General features: G+C 35.7%; 1 protein-coding gene across 9 annotated transcripts in view; it reads left to right on the plus strand.

The window, feature by feature from the left end:
* Nucleotides 1-17,362, plus strand: part of MAST4 (microtubule associated serine/threonine kinase family member 4) — a 207,803-nt gene that overhangs the window by 125,119 nt on the left and 65,322 nt on the right. The gene's annotated exons all lie outside the window — the stretch shown is intronic.

Genomic DNA, 17,362 nt, shown 5'->3' on the forward strand with positions numbered 1-17,362 from the left:
TAAGGACATAATAATTATTTCAATCTTAATTTCTAATTTATATGCATTTATATGTGCAGTAATATATCTATCAAATTACTTTTCTTATTTCTATTGGAAACAATTTAGTAGCAGATGCAACAAAGTAATAACAAAGCAGAAGAAAATATATAACTTAGAAGTGGTAGTAAAAGAAGAATTGTTTCAAGAACTAAATACTATTCCGAAATGAGCATGTATTTTCTTATAGTAGTACTGAGTTTAAGTAACATGTTTACAGTTTATATCCACTAATCCTTGAACAAACACACTGAAAAGATTTAGATGAATGAAGAAGACACTGCTGCATATACTGTATTGTAATTTATTACGCTCACCAAAATCTCAGTGAACTGAGATAGATGTTCTAAGAAATTTTTCAATTGTTCCTTGTTTCAGACATTTTGATTTTTGGGAAGCAATTGAATTAGGAACATGAACAAATTATTATATTTATTAGGTAAATTGAGATCTCTTTACCAAGGCCAATTAAGATCCTTATGGTAGTAGATGGTGGTGGTGGTGGTGATCGCTTGGGGTTCTTTTTCAGTTCAATTTTCTCTAGAAATATGTTTACATAATTAATAGTCTAACTTTTGGTTTCTGTGTTATTTAAGAGTTTAAGATTTAGGTTTGTGTAGGGAGTGTATAGATGATACATGGTTGATATAGTATGAAGGGAAACTAAAACTGATCAACAAGCTATACAGACCTGAAGAATGCTCCAAACAGCTTCTGGGTCTTGTCTTATCTTGTCTTCTCCTATCCTGTCCTGTCCTGAAATAAAGAGGCTTGCAAATGCCCTTCCCCACCCTCCTTCTTATTGTATGTCCACTTTCATATTCTTATACTGATACAATGCAGTTTGGGTGGCATATTCAGCAGTCCAGAATTAAATGCTCAATACAAGTATTTGTCTAAAACATAGAAGATATGGGTCAGAACATGTTTCCAGTGTTCAAAATGCTAGGGTCCTTATGTATAAAATGTTCCCTTGGCTTTAAATCCATTTTTCATAATAATTAGTAAATGATTTGAAAATTTATTTTAACTTATAGCTCTAAAGCAAACAACAAAAGTTTAGTAGCTATATAAATTACGATAAAAGTGGCAATGGAAATAAAATACATGCATGAGAAGTTGAGTATAATCAAACCAGGTGGCAAGTCCAGAATCTGGCATTTGACTATAAAATTAGAAGATACTGAAGATAAGTAGCATTTAAAAATCGGAGTGGATTTTAGTAACTAATTGTAGAATGGTGCGAAGTTCACAGAAGGAGATGTAGCTGAGTGCTAAATTGTTGCATAGAGGTTACTCTTTGGTTTCTGGTATCGGGAGAAGCTATAGACATAAAAGGCCAGTTAAGATTGAAATAGACCAGTGGTCTGACTCAGTATGACTGAGTTTCCTAACCTATACCACTACTTTTAGTGATTAACGGCTATCAGTGAGACATTAATTAAAATAAGAACAAATGGTAATGTTCTGAACATTCTGCTGGCATCAAATGCCTTTCTTTTTCTAATCGTTGGAAATATTAATTTTATTTTTCTTGGGTTGTTTTCATCAACTCTATTCCCTTATTATTTTGAAGTTAGAAATCAGGAAAAATGATTTCTACCTAAAAATACCCTGTAAACAAATAAAAGACCTGGCTTTGTTGGGTGGCTTGGGTCCCAGTGGGGGAGTAGCACAATAGAGATGGTTGATTGACTAATAGCAGCTCCCACCTTCCCTGAACATTCTGTTCCTTCCCCACTTTTTATTTTTAGCTATAATTTGTATTTTTATTATGATTTTATTGGGGTTTTATACATTTATATGTGAGTGTATAGATAAAGATATATAGACATGTGGTTTTATTTTGATGTTGTAAGCCAGACATGTCAAACTCGTGACGTCACGTGATGTTGCGCGACGTATCGGGATTGTTTTGCCATTGCCGGCAATGGGATGGGCGCGGCTTCTGCCGTGGGCCGGCAGTTTGACACCCCTGTTGTAAGCTGTCCAGAGTCATCTTGCAGTGAGATGAGTGGCAAACAAATTTAATAAATAAATAAAAGCATAAAACTCTGTTATAATCATAAGCCAGAATAAAGTCCATTCATTTTAGCTAATTAAAAATTAAATAAAAGTGACAACATTAAAACAAATCTTTATAAGGATACCTAATCTTAACATGAGAATTCTTATCCCCTTTGCTTTCTGCCTTTCCAAAATTACATACTTTCTCTTTATAGATTTCTCAGGGATTCTGAAGAATAGTCAAGGAATTCTGGAAATTGAAATCCACATATCAAACGCTCACTTACATTAGGAATGGCTATTATATACCCCTTCCTTCCTTCCTTCCTTCCTTCCTTCCTTCCTTCCTTCCTTCCTTCCTTCCTTCCTTCCTTCCTTCCTTCCCTTCCCTTCCCTTCCCTTCCCTTCCCTTCCCTTCCCTTCCCTTCCTCCCTAATAAATTATAGAATGCAAGTCCGGGTATGACCTAGTGGATCTGATTGCAATACAGGCTGTCCTCAATTTACAACCATTTATTTAGTGACCATTTGAAAAAGTGAAAAAGTGACTTATGACTGCTTTTCATGCTTATGACTGTTGCAGCATACCCATGGTCACATGATCAAAATTTGGATACTTGGCAACTGGCATATATTAATGATGGTTGCAGTGTCCTGGAGTCATGTGATCACCTTTTGTGATCTTTTAGCAATCAAAGTCAATGGGAAAGCCAGATTCACTTAACAACCATGTTACTAATTTAACAACTATAGTGATTCACTTAACTGTAGCAAGAAAGAAAAAAAATTGGGCAAAACTCACTTAACAAACTGTCTTGCTTAGCAGTGGAACTTTTGGGCTCAATTACGGCTGTGTGTCAAAGACTACCTATACATATAAAGAACATCTGGATTTATGCCTATATTTGAGGCCTTATCAAGTAACACTTTATAACAGTGGTGGTGAACCTATGGCATGCGTGCCAGAGGCGGCACTCAGAACCCTCTCTGTGGGCACGCGTGCCGTGCTCTGGAGATGGTGAGGGACTAGCCCCCACCGCCCTGGTCCTGCCCACCCAGTCTGCCATGACCACAGCCATGCCCACCCGGCACCCCGTGATAAATAAGTAGGTTTTGGGTTGCAGTTTGGGCACTGAGTCTCTAAAAGGCTCGCCATCACTGCTTTATAACAATGCATAGCATATTGAAAGCATTCTGTAGGGCTCCCTTTTTATTCGTCTGCCTTTTGTTAGCAATCACTTAGGCAAATAGTGCTGATCAGTAGTATTTTGTGATTTATTTCTTTTTTCATAATAACAGGTAATATCAACTTTTTGATTTTTGTATCTTCCTTAATACGAGCAGCCAGTTTTATTTCTCATAGTCTGGAAAAATAGAATACCATCGCTGAATATGCCAAAATTTCATTTTGCAATTGAATGTTTTAGATATAGTCATTTTGACTATGCATCAGACCAAATTACAAATGTTTTTGTATTAAGCAGTAGATCAAGAGCACCTCCTTGGAGAAATATTTAGTGGCTTCTGAATGTATGCCCTTTATATGTATACTGAAAGCTTTTTTTTAATGCTAGACAAACATCTGACTGTTTGCTCAGAATGGGACTAACTGTACTGCTTTAAAACACAAAGTTAGAACTGTTAAATGGTAACTATGCAAGCTATTAATAACTTGTTTTAATGTCATATCAGACCTTGAAGAGTGCTATCAGCAAGCAATGCTTTTTTTCTTTTATGTTCTCCAATAGAGTAGTACTTGCCTTAGTGAATGGGATATGGTTGTCCATTTTCTATGTTAATAGTTTGTGCTTTTATCTCTCTTGGACAACTTTACAATCTCATCTTCTGCTAAACTATGAACCTTAAAATATACTGAAGTAAGAACAGTTTGTCTTTGAGGTTACAAGCAAAAAGGAACTCTTCCCTTTAGATCTAAGTTCTAGATATGATTACAGATTCTAGATATTATTACATCCCTATCGGTGCTTAACATCAGAAGAGACAGCAGCATGTTCAGTCTCTATACATAGCCTCTGGCAGTGGTGGTGAACCTATGGCACGGGTGCCAGAGGCGGCACTCAGAGCTCTCTCTGTGGGCACGCGCGCCGCCCCCCCAGTCCTAAGCCTTTAGCTGGGTTTTATAAAACCTTTTTGTTTTAGTCCTCCGCCACCGTGTGCAAAAAGAAAAGGTTCAATCAATCAGTCAATTTCAACTTTTCACAGGGAAAAAAAAGATCTTGCAAAATTGAATTGATTGATTGAACTTTTTAGTCCCTCACCCACCCAATTGGCCACACCCACCCAGCACTCGATGATGCATAAGTGGGTTTTGGGTTGCACTTGGTCTCTAAAAGGTTCGCCATCACTGGCCTATGGTTTTGATGGAATACGCCCTTCTGACCATTAACAGATTTCAGCATTAAATGAATTGTGTGCATTGATTCTGACAGCTATAGGTAGGGTGTCTGAGTTCATTCAGCAGGACTCAATGAATACTTTGTTGAAAGCTTAAGTTAAACATTAATTCTCTTCTGGATTACCATGCCCATTTCTTGCCTACATCTGAGTCAAAATATAATTCTTGAGCATCTTTTGTTTCCTAGATGAGTTACACCATAGGATTATTATGCATTTCAGGGTGCTCTCCAGTTGGCCTATGTCTTGACTTGAATAGTAATAATAAAGAAGTAGCCGTGACCGTTCATTTTGGATTTGGAGGGATGTAAAAATAACACTTAACAGGAGAACATTTTGTATTGTAAGGGAAATTGAAGACAGAATTGGGGTTTGGAATGAAACTCAGTCCTTGGACATTAGCCACAGAAAATTGGTGACTGTGCTGAGGTGAAGGAATTTTTTTTCCTAACATTTTTTTAGATAAAATGTTACTGAAAGTAATTGCTCCGTGGAAAACTCATGTTTTTATCACAAAATACATCAACACAGCATCATATTCATATGTAAGAATCTCAAAATGATAATAAGTCTGAATGTTCATGAATAATCAGATTCCTATTTATGTAGAAAGATTGATAAACCACAGTTTCACTGTTTGATTGTAAAAGGGAATATATGCCAAAATATTGGTGCAGAAGCCAGGCATGTAAGTGGACACAAAGGAGATAAATGAAAAAGGAAAGAATAGCCTGAGACAATTACATTTTAACTGGACCTAAGATTGTTTCTTTTAATCTCCAGAAGAATGATTTTGCTAATTTTATTTTTGTGAACTGCTTTTTAGCCTCAACAAAATATGAAAAGACAGTTTTCTCATTTACATTTCATGTTTCTGGGCAGATTCTTAGGGCTGGAAAATGCCATACAGGTAAGATATTGACATGGCCACAGCTGTGACTAGAATTTCCATTATAAGTCACCATAGTCAAAAAGGGAGGGAGTCATCACCTGTCTGGATCCAATTTTATAACCATTGTCATCACATTTAAGTGATTACACATGATTGTTAAACAAATCTGGCTTTCCCGATTGAATTTGCTTGTTGGAAGCTGACTAGGATGGTTGCAAATCATGATCATGTGATCACAAGACATTGCAGCCATCATAAATGTAAGTCAGATGTCAAACACCTGAATTGTGATCATGTGATCGTAGGGTTGGGGCAATGGTTGTAACTTTGAGGACGGGCTGTATGGTACTTTTTCAAAGGCTGTCATATCTTTGAACTGTCATTAAATAAACAGGTGTAAGTTGAGGCCTACCTGCATTTGCAAATATTTTGAAGTAGCTTCAAGTTTTATAAAAACTTATTTTGCATGTCAATTTAATCTTCATGTTTTAAACATAGTTTGGGCCATTTGAACATAGCTACTTACATCTTGCACAGGCCAGGGTATCTCCTTTGTTCGGAATTGTTTTTCTTTAACAGCAAGGTTAAGAGAAAAAAATTAGAAGAAAAGTTGTCTATTTCTTCTAAATGTATAGTCTGATATCAGAATAAGTTTTGATATACTGTAGGCCAGTGTTTCCCAAACTTGATAATTTTAAGGCATGTGGACTTCAACTCCCAGAATTCCACAGCCAGCAATGCTGGCTGTGGAATTCTGGGAGTTGAAGTCCACATGCCTTAAAATTGTCAAGTTTGGGAAACACTACTGTAGGCATACAAGGGCTTTTAGTACTTTCCTCCATTGTCAGCTGCTTGTGCTCTATAAGTTTGGGGACCTTCCTAAATGGCATTCATGATACTGAAGTAGCTGCCACTGGGAGGAAAAGTTGGCAGTTTTCCCATATGCTTGGACCTCTCATGGAAAAGTTGCTTTATGCACAAACGTAGTACTTTATGTATATCTTTATTTATTAAATATTTCTAGCCAACCATATCAGCAAATCTCTCATGGTTGATTAACTCAGTAAAAACAGTAAAGGCAATCAAGACCAGTAGAGTACTAAAAGTGGTTTTATAACAGATGGCCCTCTTAACAAGGCAGCTTCCAGAGATCCTTCTTAGAATGTGCGCACAAGTGATTAGAATGTATCCTTAAGTTTCTCATAAGAAAGCCCATAAAGACCACTTAAATGCATTTCTGGATAAACCCAAGTTACCTTGCATTATGCAAGGAAAGAATTCACTAGAGCAGCGTGATGTGTTGTGACGTATCATGACTTTTTTGCCATTGCCAGCAATGGGGTGGGCGTGGTTTTGCTATGATGCATTCGGCCCGTGGGCCGGCAGTTTGACACCCCTGCACTAGAGGCTTTCATTTTTTAAATCTTCCTGGGAGGAGTTTGGATTATGTGGGAGGAAAGTTTTAAGCCCACAATATAATACTTCAGAGACTTGGAAAGGAATTCAGGTATAAAAACTACAGAAGCAATCCATATATTGTGCATCAGTTTTGATTGCCAATATCCATGAAACATATTTTTTCCAGGTGCATTCCTGTTCTCCACCTACTTAGCTTGTTTACAATTTCAGCTTGTATTCACCTATATAATATTTTCATTTTGTACATGTTTTGCTTCTTTTCCTATGGCAGGTGGTAACCATTTGATTATTTCATCGTGTTTTATTTCATTTTTCCACGTTTTCCAAACTTCCAAATTATTATCATCATCAGTCAAAATCAACCTACTATGAAAACCTCTTCACCGAAGATAATGGAGTATAAACTACCATATTAGTCTGGTAGATAGATTGGTAGGTAGGTAGGTTGGTAAATAGATGTATTTGTATTTCCTCTTTAGGGCTGAAATAGAGGGACTGGCTCAAAGTCACCCAACTGGATTTCATGCTTAATAGAACTCACAGTTTCCTGGTTTTTAGCCTGGTGCCTTAACCACTAGACCACATGGGCTCTTAACTCAGTAGCTACCAACTGTTTTTTAGGCAAGATGAGACTGAAATTTTTTTGTTCTCTTTTTTTGTTGCTTTTGTGGGTTTGTGGTGCTAATACTAAAAAATAGAAGAGCTAACTATTGTGGTTTGATAAAACAGAACACAGTGTAAGACCACATTGTATTAAAAACACATTAAGGGCAGTCTAAATTTCACTTCCATGGGAAGAAATTTAACAGCTGAGATAATTGTTATTCAAAAAGCCCTTTATTTACAATATGGTCTGTGATAATGTCAATAAATTAGAGGCAGGTATGAGTTAAGTCCTGTAGATAATCTGACCTGAAATCATTTAAGAAGTCGGTCAGGAAATAAAACTGGAAGATGATTAAACTGTTTCAGGACTGATTTAAGGTAATGTGTAAAAGTCTTAGGTAAAGTCTTTTTTGAATAATCTACAGTCTTCAAGTCCTTTTTTAAGATATCCATTCCCAGGCATGGTATATTACACTAATAATATAAATAAAAAGTTATTAAAGCATAGGTTTGTTAAAAACAAATCATACCAAACCAATCTTATTTTATTCTTTGACAAAGTGACTAAATTAATAGACCAGCAAAATGTTGTGGATATAGTATATTTAGAGTTCAGCAAGGCATTTGACAAAGTAGACCACAACCTTGGTAAGCTAGAAAAATGTGGGATAGGCAGCATCACCACCAGATGTATTTGTAACTGGCTGACAAACCATGCTCAACGAGTAGTCCTTAATGGTACTACATCTACATGGAGGGAAGTAAGCAGTGGGGCACCACAAGGAACCTTAGGCCCAGTACTCTTCAATATCTTCATAAATGACTTAAAGGAGGAAATAGAAGGGGATCTCATCAAGTTTGCAGATGACACTAAGCTGGCAGGAATAGTCAGCACCCCAGAAGAAAAGGTCAGAATCCAAAAAGATCTTGACAGACTTGAACAATGGGCCCTATCCAACAAAATGATATTTAATGTGGATAAAAGCATGGTTTTATATCTGGGCAAGAAAAACCAAAGGTACAAGTACAGATTAGGTGAAACCTGGCTCAAAAACAGTAACTGTGAGAGGGACCTTTGAGTTCTAGTGGATAATCACTTAAACATGAGAAGCAGTGTGTGGCAGCAGCCAAAAAAGCTAATACAATCCTTGGTTATATCCTAAGTTGTATAGGCATAGAATCAAAATAACGTGAAGTATAAAGCCAGTAAGGCCACATCTGGAATACTGCATCCAGTTTTGATCACCAAGATGTTGAGACTTTCAAAAAAGTACGAAGAAGAGCAAATAAGATGATTAAAGGCCTGGAGACTAAAACATATGAAGAATGGTTGCAGTATTTGGGAATGGCCAGTCTAGAAAAAAGAAGGACTAGGGAGGACATGATAGCAGTATTCCAATATTTGAGAGGCTGCCACAAGGAGGAAGGGATCAATTTATTTTCCAAAGCACCAGAAGGCAAAACAAGAAACAATGGATAGAAAGCAATCAAGCAGAGAAGCAACCTGGAATTAAGGAGAAACTTCCTAACAGTAAGGACAGTTAACCAGTGGAACAGTTTGCTTTCAGACATTGTGGGTGCTTCATCATTCAAGGTTTTTAAGAAGAAACTGGACAGCCCACTTGTCTGAAATGATTTAGGGACTTCTGCTTAAGCAGTGGGTGGACTAGAAGACCTCCAAGGTCCCTTCCAGCTTCTATTCTATTCTATTCTATTCTATTCTATTCTATTCTATTCTATTCTATTCTATTCTAAAGTTTGGATCATGACATCCAAACCTTCCTTCCAAAAGAAATGATGTAGTTAGTACACCAAGCAAATCATGTTAATAGGATTGCTGCCATCATTTTCCCTTGATCTTTCTGAACAACACAGCATCAACGTATCTGTAACTGTACTATTCCTTTTTTGGAAGTACTGGTATCACATCAAAAATAGATTGTTTAATAATCAATAGGGCATCTCTCTTGACTAAAGCATGTCTCATTTTGCTATCCCTATGATTAATCAAAACGGGGTTAAAGAAATTAGAAAACAAGTGTATCTGATTAGATTATGAAAAATAATCTGTTGTCTGTTCATAACTTTCTAAAAAATTAACTCATTAACGTTGATTGTTGGTTTGAAGTTAGAGATAAAACATGTTATTGAAAAATATTCCGCTTCCTGTAACTATATACTATGAATTTATAACTAACCAGCTACAACTGGAGACATAGACATTAGTTATCCTTACTTGAAATGATAAAGGAGAAATCTGGAATTTGATGATGCAGCAAAAGAATCAATTTGCTTATGCACACTTTAATTATTTCAAAATGGTATTTTTTAATGCAATATACATTTTTGAAGTTATGATTTACTTTGTTTGATTGCATATACATAGACTATAGTTATCTTAGGGAGTAAATTGTATAACATAAATACAGTGTAAGTTAAACTTTCCATGTGCAAAAGGCATGGGGTATTCAAAGGTGAAGTGAAATATTTTTTATGCCACTGGGAGTTTTCATAAACCTATTCTGAATAAAACAGAAGGAAAAGCAGTTAAACAGGTTTTGTGGCTGTCTGGTTTTCTTTTTATTTAGATGGTGTGTGTGAAATAATATGACTAATGCTATGCCACCCAAAGATTACTAACGAATAGGTCATACTTTACTTTACCTGGGAAGCAAGAAGAGACATGTTAGAAAGCCAAGATCAGGGATTTTTTTTAAAGCTTCATTCTCACTTTAGGTATGATGACTCTTCTCTTCCACTTCCTTATACTAAAAAGAATTTTAGATGATGTAATGCTTTTCTCATAAATCTGTACTTTCAGATCTGAGCAAAGACATGTTTCTATTTACATGATCATCTATTTCCTTCTTTAAAAATCAGCAGAAACTTGGCCACTTGAATGAGTTATCTGCAGCAGACTAGGAAACAGACAGCAATTTGAATATACCTGTTGCCAGTATTTTTTCCCTGACAAACATTCCTGCATGGCAAGCAGAAATCTCATATGTGGAGCTTCTGTAGTTGAACAGTTTCATTATTCATCATGGTAGCTATTAAAAAGATATATTTACAAACTCAGTGTGTTAAACCAGGGCTTTCCAAACATTTAGATTGTGGAACTTGTTAGTTAAAAAAGAAAAATCCAGAACCCCTGATCACAAAACAAAATTCTAGTGATAGAAAATTGCTATATATGAGTGAAACTTTCTTCCCCTCCCTCTTAAATTTCATTAAAGATTATACAGAATATAGTTTGAAAAACACTATGAAACCTGATGAAACTGTGTTTGTGTGTAAGTGGACACACAATGATAACTGAGGGAAAATTTAAGATATTTAACTTATTTATGACATAAAATGCAACGGTTACCATTTGTTTGTTTGTTTGTTTATAAATAAATAAATGATTGAAGCTGCCCATTTCTCTCACAGAGGGACTGTGGTCATGTACAAATAAAATATTAAAACATAACATTATACAATTTAAAAAGAGGCAAGATTGGTTAAAAATCAATGTTAAAAGTTAATTAATGGGTGAGCTTTCGGGCCCTAACCAGCACCATGGCTGTGCTCCTCTATGAGCCCAAGTAAGAAAACACAGCCATGTTTTCAAACCTTTCGAAAAGGCCAAGTCGGTTGACAATATCATTATTATTTCAAAGCTACCTTAGTTGTTTGAGGTAGTCTAAACAATAAGAACAATCGTTTTTGCAAACTCTATGTCAGGGGTCTCCAAACTTGGTAACTTTAAGACTTGTGGACTTCAAATCCCAGAATTCCTCAGCCAGCATTCTATTGTGCATTAACTGAATCTTACAAGACTTAAAAGTATTTCTATCCTTCTTTTACTGTGTGGAAAACTAGGTTGGTCATCTGAAAGCTACAGCTGGTACTAAGTCAGCTGCTTGTATGCCAACCAGTCAGACTGGAATAGCAGATAACAGTGACGTTGTGGGAATTGTAATGGCTACAAGTTTATCTCTGAGTCTAATTTAAAGTTTGTTTATATCTATAAAGTCCTTACAGCTCACATCCTTGTTACGTCCGGTATCCTATGATCCAGGGAGAATCTGTCCATCCACTACATCCTGGCTGAGAGGAGAGGATGACAATCCTCCCAGCCCATATGGTTTATACCAGAGGTGCCCAAAGGCAAGTCTTCTCAAGTGCAGCTTTCCAACTGAAAAGAGCCTGATCTTGACTGATTCTCACCTGAGATCCTCATGTTAGAATGAATTATCTTATGTTACATCATTTGAACCTTTTTCAGTATACGGGAGAAGAAAACGTATTCTTTTGGGAGACATATAAGTAGGGTTTAAGCTGGTCTGTGTTTCCAAGAAAATAGTGAATATTTAGAAAGTATAATATTATTAGCAGAATCCTTCCCCAATTAAATATGTCACATTATTTGCCTAAAAGGAAGACCAACCAGTTAGACTGCATTTTAAGTGATGGAATATGTATGATGATTACAACATCAAAAGACTGCTTTTTATAGTTTTTGAATTATTATTGTCATACGAACATATTCTTGTCACGGAGGTTTCTCATTCACAGACTGTATCACATACCTTATGACTTTTAGTGAACTCTGATAGGAGTAGATGATGGCTTGGGATGGTGCTGCAACATAAACAGCTGCACCATCTGCATGGATAATGGTGATTTTTATTATTTTACATATGGGTTTTGGTTTGGATGGAACTAGTGTTATTTTATGATTTATACAACAGTTTCATATGCTGTCTTTCTCTAAATGTTGTAAAACTCTTAAATCCCATCAGTTTTTTTGCAATGTGATAGAATGGTTGGTCAGAACAGGAATACATGAAAATTGGAAATGTGCAAAATATTCACTGCTATTTTAAAAGATGCATTAAATTAATGTAATTGGGGTTTTAGATAAAATATTCTGTATTGCAAGGAAAAATGCTTTACATTTGTGTGAAATTCTAGGTAATGATTAGTTTATCAAATTTTCCAGGATTAATAATCCACAAATTAATTATTCCTGTGCATTCAGAGCCTGAAAAGAAATGTTTGCAAGAATAAGAAACTGTTTTTGGTCAAGAGATAAGAGAATACGAGAATCAAAAAAAGATTATTCTTTTGAATGTCAGTAATTTGCATACAGTATATGAATTCTACACCATCACCTGGTAGGTATACTTTAGAGCAGGGTGTCAAACTGCTGGCCTGTGAGCCTGATGCGTCATGGCGAAATTGCACCCATCCTATTGCCAGCAATGGAAAAACAATCACGATACTTTGTGACACGTCATGTGACATTGCGAGTTTGACACTCCTGCTTTAGATCTAAACTTTTGGCTGGGAACCACTTCCTTCAGAACTTGTAGATTTCAAGATCATAGCTCCTGCATTTTCTGTGCAGTTTCAACTTTACATTTTATATAGTTTAAGCGATTACTCTCCCAATCTGAAATGCTTATGAACTGGGCAGAATGGATTAGATGCCAAATTCATTCCATTGGTAGCAGAGTGTAATTTTTGCTAGTGAAAAACACAAGGGAAAAGTACAGGTAGTTCTTGTTTAATGACTACCTTGCACAGCAGCTATTTGCAGTTACAGTGGTGATGAAAAAGTAACCTTGCTGCCAATCCTCACATTTATGACCTTCACAGGTCTAGAGAGCAAAGGAAAACTGAAGTAAGATCATAGACACAGTAATAGTTTTATTCAGTGACTGACTGCTTTGCTTTAAAAATCAAGTTGAGGGTCCCAGTTGTGGTCACTAAACAAGAGCTACTTATATTACTTTGCCAGTGTCTAACTTTTCTTGTAGTCCTTGGTTCTAATGCCTCTTTTCAAAGAATAGCTTTTTAGTGTACAGGTGAACTTGAAATGACCATTTGAAGTTACAACAGCACTTAAAAAAGTAACTTATGACCATTTTTCACACTTAACGACCATAGCAGCATCCTCATAATCATGTGATCAAAATTCAGACGTTTGGCAACTGCCTCATATTTATGACAGTTGCAGTGTCCTGAGGTGACCTTGTCTGACAAGCACAATTCAAAGTGCACTGAAGATGTCCCCCCCCCCAATGGAGACAAAACGTTTGCAGCTAAATCGCCAAGCTCGGAGATCAATCCTACAGTCCAACTACCAACCCGAGCTACTATATTCAAACACATCTCAAATAATTATCTGCCCACTGCAGGATAAAAACCTCTTCCACATGTTTCCGATCTATATAGTCCTGAGCTTTTTTTTGCCAATTGGGCCTGCAATACTTGCTGATGTTGTAGATCCATCTTGTTGTAGGTCTCTTTCGTGGATGCTTTTTATCACATGGGATTCATTCTATGATTGCCTTGGTCCACCTGGCATCAGTTGTTCTTGCTATGTGACCAACCCATTTCCATTTCAATTCTTTTACTCTCTTGATGATATCATATACTTTTGTTTGTTCTCTAATCCATGTGCAGGTCTTTGTATCTTGTCATGTAATGCCGAGCATGTATCTTTCCATGGTTCTTTGTGCTGCTCGTAGCTTTTGTACTGATTGTGAGGTTAGTGTCCATGTTTCACCAGCATATGTTAGAGCAGGTAGCACACACTGATTGAAAAGGAGGTGGTTTTTGAAAACTATGCTTAGCTTGCCAAATGCCTGCCAACCACATTTAATACACCATTCAATTTCCTTTATTATATCATGTTCCATTGAGATCCGTTGGTGAAAGTATATGTAGTGGTTTACTAAGTCTATGTGTGTGTGTATGTGTGTGTGTGTGTGTGTGTGTGTGTATCATATCTATATTTTTTTAAAGTTGGATTGCTAAATTTTCTTTTTCAAACTTTGAGAAATATCACTATTCTGACTGAATTGTCTTCTAATTATTTATTTTGTTTCTTACTTTATTAAATAACCCAATGCCTCTTTTTTCTTTTATATGACAATCTCTCCAGACTTCTCAGTCTAGACTCTATTTTTATCTGTTAATTGTGACCGCTAAAGTGAATATCAAGCCAATGTATGTAAATCTTATAACAATGCAGGCATCCATGTTCTATACATGAAATTCTTGAGACTGCATTTGAAAAATGGCATGAAGTTGGCCTTTACCTTTCTTTAGTCTATTTATGTATTGTACTGTTGTTCTTTTGAATGCCTGAATAGGAGTAATAACTTCTGGTAATATTTGACTTGAAGAATCTTTATGATGTTGCAATTAAGGTGTATCATGAAGACATACATTCATTTTTGATACAGAGCTATGAAAGGCTAATTACTATTTGTCAGCCCAACCCTATCTCACAGGATTATCGTAAGGAAAATTGGAAGAAATGATTATTAATTTTGGAGGGGAGGATAATCTTCAAGTCAGTGTTGATTCCTGTTATTATTGCTATTGTTGTTATTGTTTATAACAAGATATTTGTTTACCTGACAAGATATTTGGAAGTATTTTGCCACTGTCTTCTTCCTGGTCTGAGAGAGAGTGACTAGCCCAAGGTTGTCATCCAGCTTCCTTTGTGCCCAACAGGACTAGATGTTTTGGTCTCCTGGTTTCTAGCCTGGTGCCTTAACCAGTACCCCACGTTGGCTTTCAGTGCTTCATATACACCAGCGTGGAAGATAGGTGAAGTTTAAATCTAAATCTAATCATAAATCATGCTGGTTAGCATAACTGAATTCCTTATTCTGAAGGGACACTATTTTAATCTTTTTCCTATAATTTTAATGATTCATTTCTTTACGTTTACCACTTTTGTAATTCAAAAATCTATCATTGTCTTGTTTTATTTAGAAATATAAAAGTTTTGGCTGCTTTCCCAGCCAGGCTGTGAAGGTAACTTCACAAGTCTAGTATAGCCACTCCAAAGCAGATCCTTAAAAAATCTCAGAAATGATCTAGGAAAGAAATACCTGCTTTAGCATTATACAGTAGATCTTCCATCTGTTTTCTGTGCAATGGTTTTGCTTCATAAGGTTGTGAGAAACAGTTTTGTGCAGGTCACCGTTAAATTTCTATTTTTTTCTGCTTTTTTTCTTTCAGCATATATCAATTATTTAATAAAATAAAAAACAAAGAGAACTTGCTTATCACCTACTTTTTCCAAGATGACCAAAACAAACTTCTGAAGAGGAAACATATTTTTTTTATTTCCTTGTAGTATCAGCAGAAGAATCAGAAATCATAAGGGCAGTTAATACATTCAGTATATATATATATAAAGAATATTTGGGCAGATATCCCCTTGAGATTTTACAATGACAAGAAAGGTTGAAGTAAAATATGAAACTTGATATACATTTTCTATTTATTGCTAGTGGACAAGATTCATTCCACTTGGAGTACAAATAAAATTTGATAGAGATTCTTTGTAATGGAAATGATAGCTGCATAATTTTGTTTTGTCCCTAGCAGAAACTGCATTATATATTTCAAAATAAAGCACAGAATGGCATTCTCTCTTCTTTGGAACCAGTAGTAGAATAAGAGGGCTTTTGCTGTCAGGCTTGTTGTGACACATTTTAATAAGGAGAAATTATGTTGGAACTAAGCCAATAACTAGCATCTGTCTAATAGCATCATTAATTACAACTGCATTCAAGATTGTTTTATTGATAAAAGCCTTCCTATTAAAAAAATATTTTTTAACTGAAAACTTCTTTGACTTTTTTAAATGTCCAGATTTTTTTTGGGGGGGGGTGTCTCTTAGCAATTTGCAGTATTTTACTCACATGTATAATCTATTAGATAATTTCTGCTATCCAGAACTGGAAATGTTGCATTCATAGTTAAGTTTTTGTACCTGAATTTGCAAAGAAAGCAAATAATTCAAATTACAGGTCAGCATGTTTCATAACACATGCCATATAAACAAAGTAGAAATGAAATATTCTGTTTCTTGGAAAGAGATGTTTCGCACAGATTTTGTTACAAGAAAGATAAATAAAGGCGGTGGGGGGGGGAGAATCTGTGTGCATTGTATCTTTTTTGTTTTCACTTACTGCAACTAAGTTTTATAATAAAAATTGTTCCCCACATTTTTCTTGGCCGATTGTATTATTTCATAGTAGCTTTTCAAATACAGTGCTTCATATTCTTTTTAAGCTTCATCTCCTGCTCATCCAGATGGCAATTAAATTATGGACTACATTGCAGGAGATTGCAATAGTCAGCACATGCTGCTAAAGGTGCAGCCATAGTATTTTAAAGCTTGTATCCATCTTCATTACAAGTGCAAATATTAATAATTAAGGATGTTAAAATGAAATCATTATAAACAATTAAAGCAGACGCCAAATTTCGTATGAAAAGCATGGTAAGGAGTAATTGCTGTCAGCACATCTTACATCCATGCTCCTTTTAGCAATTAACCTTTATTTCTAGTAATTTATTCCTGTGTACAGAGTAAAACAATGCTCTCTGAAGAAAAAACCTTAATGGATCGTATTATTGGGGTGTCATTATTGGTGCTGTTGATTGCTTATCATGAAAGCTGCAGTTAGGAGTGTTTTGTATGTTAATATTGATTTATTGATTGGCTGTGCCAAGAGATTCATTTTCTATTAATGATTGGATACATACACATCTTTCCTTTTAAAGATGGATAGTCCTTAAACTGACTGTAGACCTAAATAATTAAGTTTAAAAATTACAGTTAAGTCTGATGGTCTCTTTCTATTTCAAATGTGATTGTTTTTATCTTGACTAAGTTTGTTTTAAAAAAGAATTGACTGTTAAATAACCAAGAAGTTATCAAACTTTATATACCTTTCCAGAACATGCTGCATTTAGTAATAAGGCTATTATAAAGTGGTAATTTTGTTTTTAAATCAAACAGTAATCTAGAACAGCAGCATGCCAGCAACTGGGCTGCACAAACTAGCAAAGCCCCATCTGTGAGATGCAAGCAGCACACAAAACCATGCACACTCTTGTCTGTGGAAAAACGTCTCTCCATGGAGCTGGTCCCTGGCACCCAAAAGGTTGGGGACCTCTGATC

The sequence above is a fragment of the Crotalus tigris genome, unplaced genomic scaffold (genome assembly GCF_016545835.1).
Source record: "Crotalus tigris isolate CLP2741 ecotype Arizona unplaced genomic scaffold, ASM1654583v1 scf7180000017592.2434428, whole genome shotgun sequence".
Lineage (NCBI taxonomy): Eukaryota > Metazoa > Chordata > Lepidosauria > Squamata > Viperidae > Crotalus > Crotalus tigris.